Raw genomic sequence first — 11,040 nt, 5'->3', positions numbered from 1 at the left:
TATGTCATTTGTGTGGGGTGAAAAGGAATTCTATCTCTACTAGATCTACCAGGCATTCTAGATGTGCTAGATCTCAAACTAGCTATTTGCATCAGCGACACTCCTCTACTAGTGGCCACATATAGGGTAGGGTCTTAACTCATCGACATTCATATCATTTAGTGACTAACTTCTTTTCACCTAGAAAGTACTCCTACTCTCTTTCTTAGCCTCATCTCTGGTTCTTCGATGCTTTATGTTGTTGTTGTTGTATTTTTTCTTGGACACTTTTGTGTGCTCTTGTTGCTCTCAGCCTCATTTTTGTAATAATTTAGTCCCATAAACCCTTTGTTGGTCTTTTCTTGGACATTAATATCATTATCTTATCTTATCTTATCTTTATCTCTGTTACATAATTAGTTACTTAGATTTAAGATTCTTGTTGATGCATGCATCTAGACTTGATTAGTTAGTTTCGCTTCTTTATCACATAATATTTACATTGTTAATATTCTCAACTACATAGCATTCTCATTTACCTATAGGCTAATATTGTTTTTTATCAGTATGGATATTTTTCTCCTATCTAAATGATGTTATTGGTTTATGCTCTTGCAGGGTATGACAGATAGAGTTTGATTAACTAGTGTCTGAAGTAACATCTTCACTAATAGAGGTCAGTGATATTTTATATACATTGCCTTATATACAAATTTTAGGCTACATATTACTATATAGAACAGTTGAAGTTAGTTGTTACCAACTAGTTTCATGGTAGATCTTGCTCAAAAATTAGGCTCTTTATAGTATTCCACTCCTACTTATTTTAGAGAAAAGAATCATAGTACTAAAGTTAGAAAATGATTGCACAGGATAGTTATAGAGAATTAGGAAATTTAGAAGGTTCATGGAAATAGAACAAGAAACTTTTCAAAATAGTGAACAAATTCTACCAACAAATGACATTGACATATGCATAGGACAAAGTAAAAAAATTGATACAACTCAATCATCATCTACAACATCATCCATTACTAGCCCACTTAATGGCAAAATACCATACTTTTCACTCAAGAACAACAAAAAATTAAATATAATGTCTATATGTTTTGACAAATAAACTTTTCAATTCAATTTATACTTTTAAGTTTTAAGTTAAATATGTACTCAGTTATGTGTTAAGCCATTGTATTTATGATCGTTCATTCAATGCTTAGTACTGACTCTTTTCACATAAACAAAAACTAAGGTTCAATAAAATATGAATGAATATTATCTTATACTATGCTCTATCTTATGCTACATCATATTCTAGATAGGCTAGAGGTCAAGCTTGGCCCACTCGCTCCAAGTGAGCCCCCCATTATGCAGCGGAAGCATTTAGACACACTAGGTGGGTATAAGGCCATGATTGGACAAAAAAAATTAGACAAGAGTTAGGCACAGGCTTAGAACATAGGAAAATAGATACCATTAAGCAAGACATGTCATCCAAAATATTGGTGAGATGGAAGACGATGACGAGGCCGAAGTAGTCATCATGACACAACTACTATTTCCATGGTCTACCCTCTCCATGAAATCTCATTTGGATCCTATATGTTGGAAAATTCCTAGCTTCAGATAGTTTAGGTAGCCCAGCCAATACCCACAGGGATACCAAAGCCTACATTTGTTCTGGAGGCAGTGGTTACATCATAGAAAAAGTCTTATATATCGCCACCTATAGCCTTATCGGAAGAGGTGATAGAGACACATGAGAAGGTGATGGAGATACCTACATAGGAGGAAGCACCTAAGTGTCTAAGGGCACCATAGGTTCAATTGGATGTAGTTGGTTTAGATGTCATGGTCACTGTAGATGCTACATTATTGGCTAGGCAACTCAATGAGGATACTAGTAGGGTGACTACAACATAGGACCTAAGTGCATATTTGAGTCTAAGTTTTAACATCAGGCTAGTAGCATAGATATCTAGTATTCTCTTTCCTATGAGGGAAGTTCCTTAGGAGGTGGATCTTATAGCTCTATAGGAGGAGAGTCACACCACTATACAAATGAGCTACCACCTCCACCTTCGACAGATAACACTGTTGAGAGGATGTTACAGGTAGTTGAGACAGCAATGGGCACACAAGAGAAACTCATATCCAAATCATTGACAGAGATGAGGGAGGAAGTAGAAACATACTTGGCTAATATAGTGACTCGAGGTCGACAAGTGGTGCTCTCTGTGCAGGCATGTGCACCAAAGATAGTTGTGTAGGAGCTAGAGAATCTTCTCTCCTTTATGTGAGTTAGTTGCCTAGTTTCCTTTACAATATGCTTTGAGGCATGAAGGTGACCTAATATAAAGACTCTAGAGATGCGATAGGACTGGCTTGCTAGAGAGCTAGTAGTAGAGAGCCAAGTGGAGAACCTTACCTGACACATAGCACAGGTATATCGAGATGCGTACTATTCTCTACAGAGGAGTTAGGAAAATCAAGTAGTAGTAGAGAGGCTTGGGAGGAGATAGCTACTGATTACTGGTAGTGGAAGAAAGTTTGGCTACATAACAATCTATTTGGGAGATAGAATAGGCAACGCTCATTGCCCAGTTGGAGGTAGTTAAGTAGGAAAAGGAATCAAAGAGAAACAACATTCTTATCTCAGCTTCAAGAAGAAAAGTAAGAAAAGAGTCAGCTATAGAGGGAATTGGAAGAAAAAGAGTTGGAATTAGAGAATATAGAAGAGATGATGAAGACAATGTTAGAGATTCAGATGCAAACTGAAGTAGATCTAAAGACTTGGACCCACTAGGTGCACGAGTTACGAGCCCAGTTGCAAGCTTCTACACCCGCACCACCAAAGATGTAGCCTCCTTTTTCTTAGCCTTGTTTTGATGTACTTAGTTGTCTCCATTTTGTCATCTAGAGATGACTTTTCCATTGGGGAGATGATGTTATCAAAAAAGTATAACAAATCCTATGGGATTAGTTATTACCCAAAAGGTTGTGTGACGGTTGAGTCGCCCCTTTAGAATATATATGTATATTGTTCTATTGAACTATGGATCATCATTAGTGTTGTAATCGTTACTGCATGTTCTACTTATATGAATACAATACTATCTTATGCTATGTCATATTCTAGCCTCTGAATGCAATAAATCTTTTTTTACCCTGTGCGGTAAATAGCATTAAGGTAACTGTAATCTCACTTCACATCACAACTTGCACTCAAAAAAAAATCAAACAACTTCTCTTCTCTCATACAATATATTTGCAAGTACATTACTATTCACCTCTAATTCCACCACTTTTATATGATGCAAGAATAATAGGCACATGCAATAGCACAAGACTCAAACAACCACCCTCAGTTCCAGCTCTTACTTAACAAAGATAGACATTTTTCTCATTTCCTTGTGATGAAAATAGTGCAGAAAATTTCTCTCTAATTTTGGTCGATCTTTAAGCTGCATCTTTACTTGGAAAAAGTTAGCTATAACCATAAATCTATATATGAATTTTGATAAATCTTAAAGTACTATGAGAAATATAAATCAAAATATCAAAATCAACCCTAAACCTAAAATTTGCTTGGCACTAACAATTGTCAAGTGCTAGTTTTGCTCGGCACATGAAGGTGCCAAGTACATTGCCCGACACATGAAGGTGCTGAGTGACAATTTGCTAGGCACAAACTATTGTCGAGTTAGTTCGGCACAAGAAGAGCTTGGTACTCAAAAGAAAAAATGCTCGACAATCACTACAACATGATACAGAGGATGTCAAGTGTTCTGTTTCATATACTTATTATTTTTATCACTTAAACTAGAAAGCCAAGCTGAAGTATTCAATAATAAACTTCTTAGAAAAAAATTAATAGAGGAAGAGAAATGGATTCAAGTATGCCTACTTGCTTCCTATTCAACTTTGATTAAAAATATTACAAAATCTAGAAGCATTCGGCTTCAACCAGAAAACCCTAAAATAAACCCAAACTGGTAAAACTTCGAACTTCAATGAAATTTAAACTTGCAGCTCTAATGGCTACATACAATGGTGCTTGGAGCAATCACTGCTTCAACATGACAAAACCAACAATAACAAACTTACAGAGTGAACAAGGGAAACACTTGCCAACTCGATCTGCTGATCTCTTTCATTTTGCTTTGCTCTACTCTGCAACTTCTATCTTCTCTACTCTGTTGAAATGACTCTTTGTATGAATGAATGTAGAAAACATTCCTTTTTTCCTCTCAATGTTCAAATTTTAAAATTACCTACCAAAATAAATTCCTATCGTCCATGGATGCCTGTAAGAAACAAACTAACAAGGTAGATGGGCGTGGGGCTCGAGGACAACCTACAGGCTCTCAATGTTCAATTTCCAACATTCTCCCTTTGTCTTGAGATCCACAAACAAGGATCACTACTGATCCAAGTCAAATACACCAAGGCACTCTCTTAGGTGTACAAAACTTCCAATGCCTAATGTCATTGTGAAAATATCTGCTAGCTACTGCTCAGACTTACAAAATTCCATCTTGATATCCTCATTCTTCACCAAATCTCTGATGAACTGATATCTAGTCTCAATATGTTTGCTTCTCCCATGGAAGATTGGATTCTTGGAAAATGCAAATGATGAAATGTTGTCACAATAAATTGTGGTTCCATCCTCTTGCCTTTCATTCAAATCTGTCAAGATCCTCCTTAGCCAAATTGCTTGACATGCTGCTACATTTGCTGCTATGTATTCAGCCTTTCCTATAGATTGAGCAACAATAGGTTGCTTCTTGGATGCCCATGAAATTGCACCCGATCCCATATGAAACATGTATCTAGAAGTGTTCTTCCTATCATTTATACTTCTAGCCCAATCACTATCAGTGTAATCAACCAACTTGAATTCATTTGACATAGTATAGAAAATTCCAAATCCCTTGGCACCTTTCACATATCTTAGGATCCTCTTTCTCGCTTGCCAATGGGAGTCCTTTGGTGTTTCCATAAATTTGAAAATCAAACTTACTACATGCATTAGGTTTGGCCAAGTTGTAGTCAAATACATTAAACTTCCAACCATAATCTTGTATAGTGTTGGATCCACTGTCTTGCTAAAGTCTTCCTTGCTCAACTTCAGACCTACTGCTATTGGAATTTGGGTTGCCTTAATATTCTACATTTTAAATCTCTCCAAGATCTGCCTTGCATATTTTTTTTGAGAGATGAAGATGCCATTATGTATTTTTTTTACTTCTATGCTTAGAAAGTATTTCAAGAGACCTAGGTCTCTCATTTCAAATTTAGTTTTCATAGCCTCTTTGAATTCACCAATTAGAGCCTTGTCATTACTAGTAAAAATCAAATCATCTACATACAAGATAACAACCAACACATTTTTATTTGCTACCTTGATATAGAGAGTAAGCTCACCATTTCTTTTGCTAAAGCAATTGCTCATCAAATATGAGTCAATCCTATTGTACCACACCCTTGGAGCTTGCTTGAGCCCATAAAGAGCTCTCTTCAATCTATATATTTTATTCTCCTCACCTACAACTTCATAACCAGGTGGCTACTCCACATATACTTCTTTCAATACACCATTTAAGAAGGCAAACTTCACATCCATTTGATATACCTTCCATTTGTGCCGAGTTGCAATTGCTATGACATCACACACAATTTTCATTCTTGCACCTAAGGCATATGTCTCATCATAATCTCTTCCATACTGTTGTTTGTAGCCCTTGACTACCAGCCTTGCCTTATGCCTATCAATCTTTCCTTCAACATTACATTTGGTCTTGTAGACCCATTTCACTCCAATTATTTTCTTCTTGAGAGGCAATTTAGTTAGCTCTCATGTCTCATTTCTTTCTATAGTACCTATCTCCTCATCCATGGCCTTACACCATTTATTCTCCTTAACAGCTTCTTCAAAATATATTGGATCACTATGAGAAAATAATGCAAAATTAACACTCTCATCATAATTTTCATACTTTTAATCTTGGTATATCTCCCTAAGACTCTTGGTCTTTCTTGGTAATAGGGAGGAGAGTGTGGGATCAGAATCTTCACTGCTACTGCTTTGCCAATCAACTTGGTCTTCACTGTTACCCAGCACTCACACTCAGTCATGCCTAGAGGTGCTCGACAATGACTGAGGTTAATTTCCTTTTCTTCTATCTGCTCCTTCTTGTTGTTCATCAACATCTTCTTCACTCATAATTGACACTTTACTTGAGGTTCTTGGTGATTCATCAGTCAGTCCATACCATGACTAATTTTCAAGAGATTCCAAATCTCTTGAAAGAATCATCTTGTTGTTCAATGGGTCATACAATCTGTATGCCTTTGATTCTGAGCCATACCTTGTGAAGATGCACTTCACACCTTTGTCATCTAATTTTTTTATTTTCTCTTTAGGCACATGTGCATATGCAACACATCCAAACACCCTTAGGTGTTCAACTGTCCATCTTCCTCATGACCATAATTCCATTGGAATTCTATCACGAACTACCTTTGTAGGACACCTATTAATTAGGTAAACTATTTTTTCCATAGCCTCTCCCCAAAATTCAGCTGGGAGACCTTTCTCTTTCATCATGCTTATTTCCATTTTAACAATGGTCCTATTTTTTCTTTCAGCCACTCCATCCTACTGTGGTGTATAACTACCTGTGAGCTCTTTCTTTATGCCATGTTTCCTACAAAAATTTACAAAAGAATTGGAGGTATACTCCCCTCCTCTATCTGATCTTAGGACCTTGATACAGTGTCCACATTCTCTTTTAGCCTAGGCTCTAAACTCAAGAAACTTATCAAATGCTTCAGATTTATTCTTTAAGAAACACACTCATGTCCTACGACTGAAATCATCAATAAATGTTATAAAATAAGTACTCCCCCCAATGGAAGTAACTTGCATAGACTGGCTAGGTCAGTATGCACTAACTCTAATGGATATCTAGCCCTCTTAGAATTTACATAATTAAAGGGAAGCCTATGTTGCTTACCCAAAATATAGGCCTCACACTTGTCATATGAATTTCCCATGCATGGAAAACCCTCTACCATTCTTTTATTTGACAACAAATTTAAACTAGCATAGCCAAGATGACTATACCTGAGGTGCCATAGCCGTGAGGGGTCTTCAACCACACTCCTTAGAGTTAATTGTGTGGGAGGTGCAGCACTAACTTGAGTTGATAAACATGTCTCTATCTTCAAGGGAAACATTCTGTTCTTTGTCATTTGAACTGCTGCAAGTAAGTTCTTGTTCCCATCCTTTTCATGAATGACACACATGTCATTCTCCATTAGCACTTTGTATCCATTTTGAATGAGCTGACCAATGCTCATCAATTGCTGCTTCATACTAGGGACAAAATACACATTTTTTATTTCTTTCTTCTCACCTTTCTTGGTGCAGACCATAATAGATCCTTTGCCCACAACTAGTAGGGTTCCATTGTTACCCATTTTAATCTCAGATTTAAAACTCTTGTCAATGAATGAAAATAAGGTTTCATTACCACTCATGTGGTTGCTACATCCACTGTCAAGGTACCAAACCTCAGGGTTTCCTTCTTCACCAACATTACGCATGATGAAGGTAGTGGCATTGTTTCCACTTCCCATGTTCACATCAACCACATTTTCTTGTCCTGACTGATCATTTTGCTTCTTCTAGTATTCACTTGCATAATGCCCATATTTATGATAGTAGTAGCATTCTACATTACTGTTATTTGAGTTGTAGTTTTTTTTACCTCCTCTTGAAGTATTTTGTGAGCTACTTGCTCCATCTGATCTTCCTGAGCTTTCTACTGCAACATTATTTTGTCCTCTATTACCTCGGCCTCTGCCTCTAGAGTTTTTGCTTGAGCAATTTCTTTCTCTCCCCCTTCCTCTTGGATTTGACTAAGCATTGAATGCTTGCTCTTGGGAAGAAGAAGATGTAGATCTATTGATCCTATGTTCATGGGATTGAAGAGTACCCATCAACTCATCCATTGTCAAAATAGTAAGTTTTTTTGCCTCTTCTATGGTCATGACAAAATTGTCATATTTATGAGGTAAACTCCTCAATATCTTTTTCACTATCCTCTACTCTTGACAGTCTTCTCCATTTGATTTCAAGTGATTAATCACATTGGAGGTCCTTGAACTAAAATCTGCAACTAAATCATTTTCTTTCATATGAATGTTCTCAAATTCCCTCATTATATTCTGTAGCTTTACTGTAAGAACTTTATTAGTCCCCTTGAAGTTTGTCTCAAGGATATCCCATGCTTCCTTTGCATAATTTGCTGCTACAATCTTTGGAAATACTGTCTCTATCATTGCCGTTTCAATCAAACTTAATGCCTTTGCATCTTTCCTCCTTGACTCTTTCAAATGAGTCTTTTGTGCATTTGTGAGGGTAGCATACTGAGTTGGGTTTGTCACATCATTAAACCCATTTATAAAAAACTTCCATAAATCATTTGCAACAATTATGATTTTCATCTTCTTTGCCCATGTATCATAATTTTATGCATTAAAGGATGGTGGTTGCTACCATATCTTTACTATATCTACTGCCATTTCAAATATCTCAAGAAAATAAATGCCCTAACTCATTGTGGATGTGGGGCCTCAAAGTTCTGATACCATGCGAGAAATATAAATCAAAATATCACAATCAACCCTAAACCTAAAATTTTCTTGGCACTAACAATTGTTGAGTGCTAATTTTGCTCAGCACATGAAGGTGCCGAGTGGCAATGTGCTTGGCACATGAAGGTGCCGAGTGACAGTTTGCTCAGCACAAACTATTGTCGAGTGATAGGTAGTAGGTGTCGAGTTAGCTTGACACAAGAAGAGCTCAACACTCAAAAGAAAAAATGCTCGACAATCGCTACAACATGATACAAAGGATTCCAAGGGTTTTGTTTCATATACTTAATATTTTTATCACTTAAACCAGAGAGCCAAGTTGAAGTATTCAATAATAAAATTCTCAGAAAAATAATGAATAGAGGAAGAGCAATAGATTCAAGTATTCCTGCTTGCTTTCTATTCAACTTTGATTAAAAATATTACAAAATCTGGGAGCATTTGGCTTCAACCAAAAAACTCTAAAATAACCCTAAACTAGTAAAACTTCAAACCTCAATGAACTTTAAACTTGTAGCTCTAATGGGGTATACAATGGTGCCTGGAGCAATCATTGTTTCAATAGGACAAAACCAACAATAACAAACTTATAGAGTGAACAAGGGAAACACTTGCCAACTAGATTTGCTGATCTCTTTCCTTTTGCTTTGCTCTGCTCTACAACTTCTATCTTCTCTACTCTGCTGAACTGACTCTCTGTATGAATGAATGTAGAAAACATTCCTTTTGTCATATTCTGTTTTCCCTCTCAACATTCAAAATTTAAAATCACCTACCCAAATAAATGCCTACTGTCCATGGATGCTTGCGGGAAACAAATTGATAGGGTAGATGGGCGTGGGGCTTGAGGACAACCTCCAGGCTCTCAACGTTCAATTTCCAACAAGTACGACTTTGTCTTTGCTTGTATACTACATGTGCAAAATTTGTTTTCAATTATAGATTACATTTATACAATCAGGGAATCTTTATCTCAATTCTATGAAATGACATGACAAACTGATAGCTATTCAGCATCAACTTCATGTTGCAAAGTTATGAAAAAATAATATCTACAAAGACATAATTCTGTATATTTTTGACATCGATTAAAATGCTTACAATCAGCTCACTGCACAAAACCTCACTAATCACTAATGCAGGTACCCCAGTTCGCATACAAATATTTAACCAAGCATACTACAAAACCATGTTTGAGGATTGGGAGCAAATCAATGAGATGTTAAATGGAAGAAGTAGATTTGAATTAAAAACCTTAGACATGCTTTGTAGACTCAAAAGTATTACTGAATAAGATGAATTACAAGGGAAAATACGAGGGCATGATAAGATAATTCAGTCTAATAGCAGGGAATGGAATATGTAATTTGAGAGAAACATCAATAATTACTTCGACAGAAGAGTGCTCTGAAATTAAAAAAACAATTTATCCTTATTTCTTCTTTATAAATCATAAAACCAACTTCTTTAGATTTAGAAGGTTTTAACTCTCTTACTACTACAAAATTCATATGGTTTCTTTTCTGAAAACTTCATATCCTTTAACCAATAGTGGTATGGAACAAATAATCTAAAAACACTTCTGAGAGTTTATTTAGAATAAAAAACTATTGATAAAAATTTAAAATGAGAGAAAAGGAGCCTGCTACTCAACTCTATTGACTGGGTCTTCTATTTTATTAAACTCACCTCCTTCTCTATAGATGGTGAAAACATGCTTTCATCAGACCACCAGAGTTGCATTTCTCATTCACAAACTAAATGAGAAAATACAAGCTCAATGCAATTCTAATTAAATGAATTCACAGTCTGATGAAAATACAAACTCTTATACTCAATCCCAAGCGCATGAATAATGAGGTTGGGATTCCTCTTCCTCTATGCATATCAATAATGTTTACAAATATTTGACTTAATATTTGAGCTCAGCACATGTGCTCCTCAAAACAAACATCAATCTCATGCATAATAAAACCATAAAACATCAAATTGGACTTAAAGTGTTGGTGAAGTATTTTGTTTTAGATACTGGATTTCAATAAAAAAATCAGTAAATGATGAAATTGAAATTATATAATCATGTAAATAATAACGATGTACAATTTTCTCTTCCATGTATACATCTTAGAGATGACTTAAAGTTCTCTTTCCTCCGTGAACATAAAAAATTTTTGTAGTAACATGCAACAACTGCAGGACTCACACCACATACTACAACAGCTATAGGACAGGAAATGGTAGTACAAAGAAGTATTGATTTCCACTTACAATTTTTAAATAAAATACCAATCCTTCAACATTTGAATATTGTATGGAGTACAGAGTCTAGATTGAATAGAAAAATTGAATTTATATGTTTTTAGACTGAATTTTCAATAAAGACATCAAACCTGAGAT

This window comes from Cupressus sempervirens, chromosome 9 (genome assembly GCF_028749045.1).
Source record: "Cupressus sempervirens isolate cs-2001-9-10 chromosome 9, ASM2874904v1, whole genome shotgun sequence".
NCBI classification, from domain to species: domain Eukaryota; kingdom Viridiplantae; phylum Streptophyta; class Pinopsida; order Cupressales; family Cupressaceae; genus Cupressus; species Cupressus sempervirens.
Note: the sequence above shows the minus strand (reverse complement) of the source record.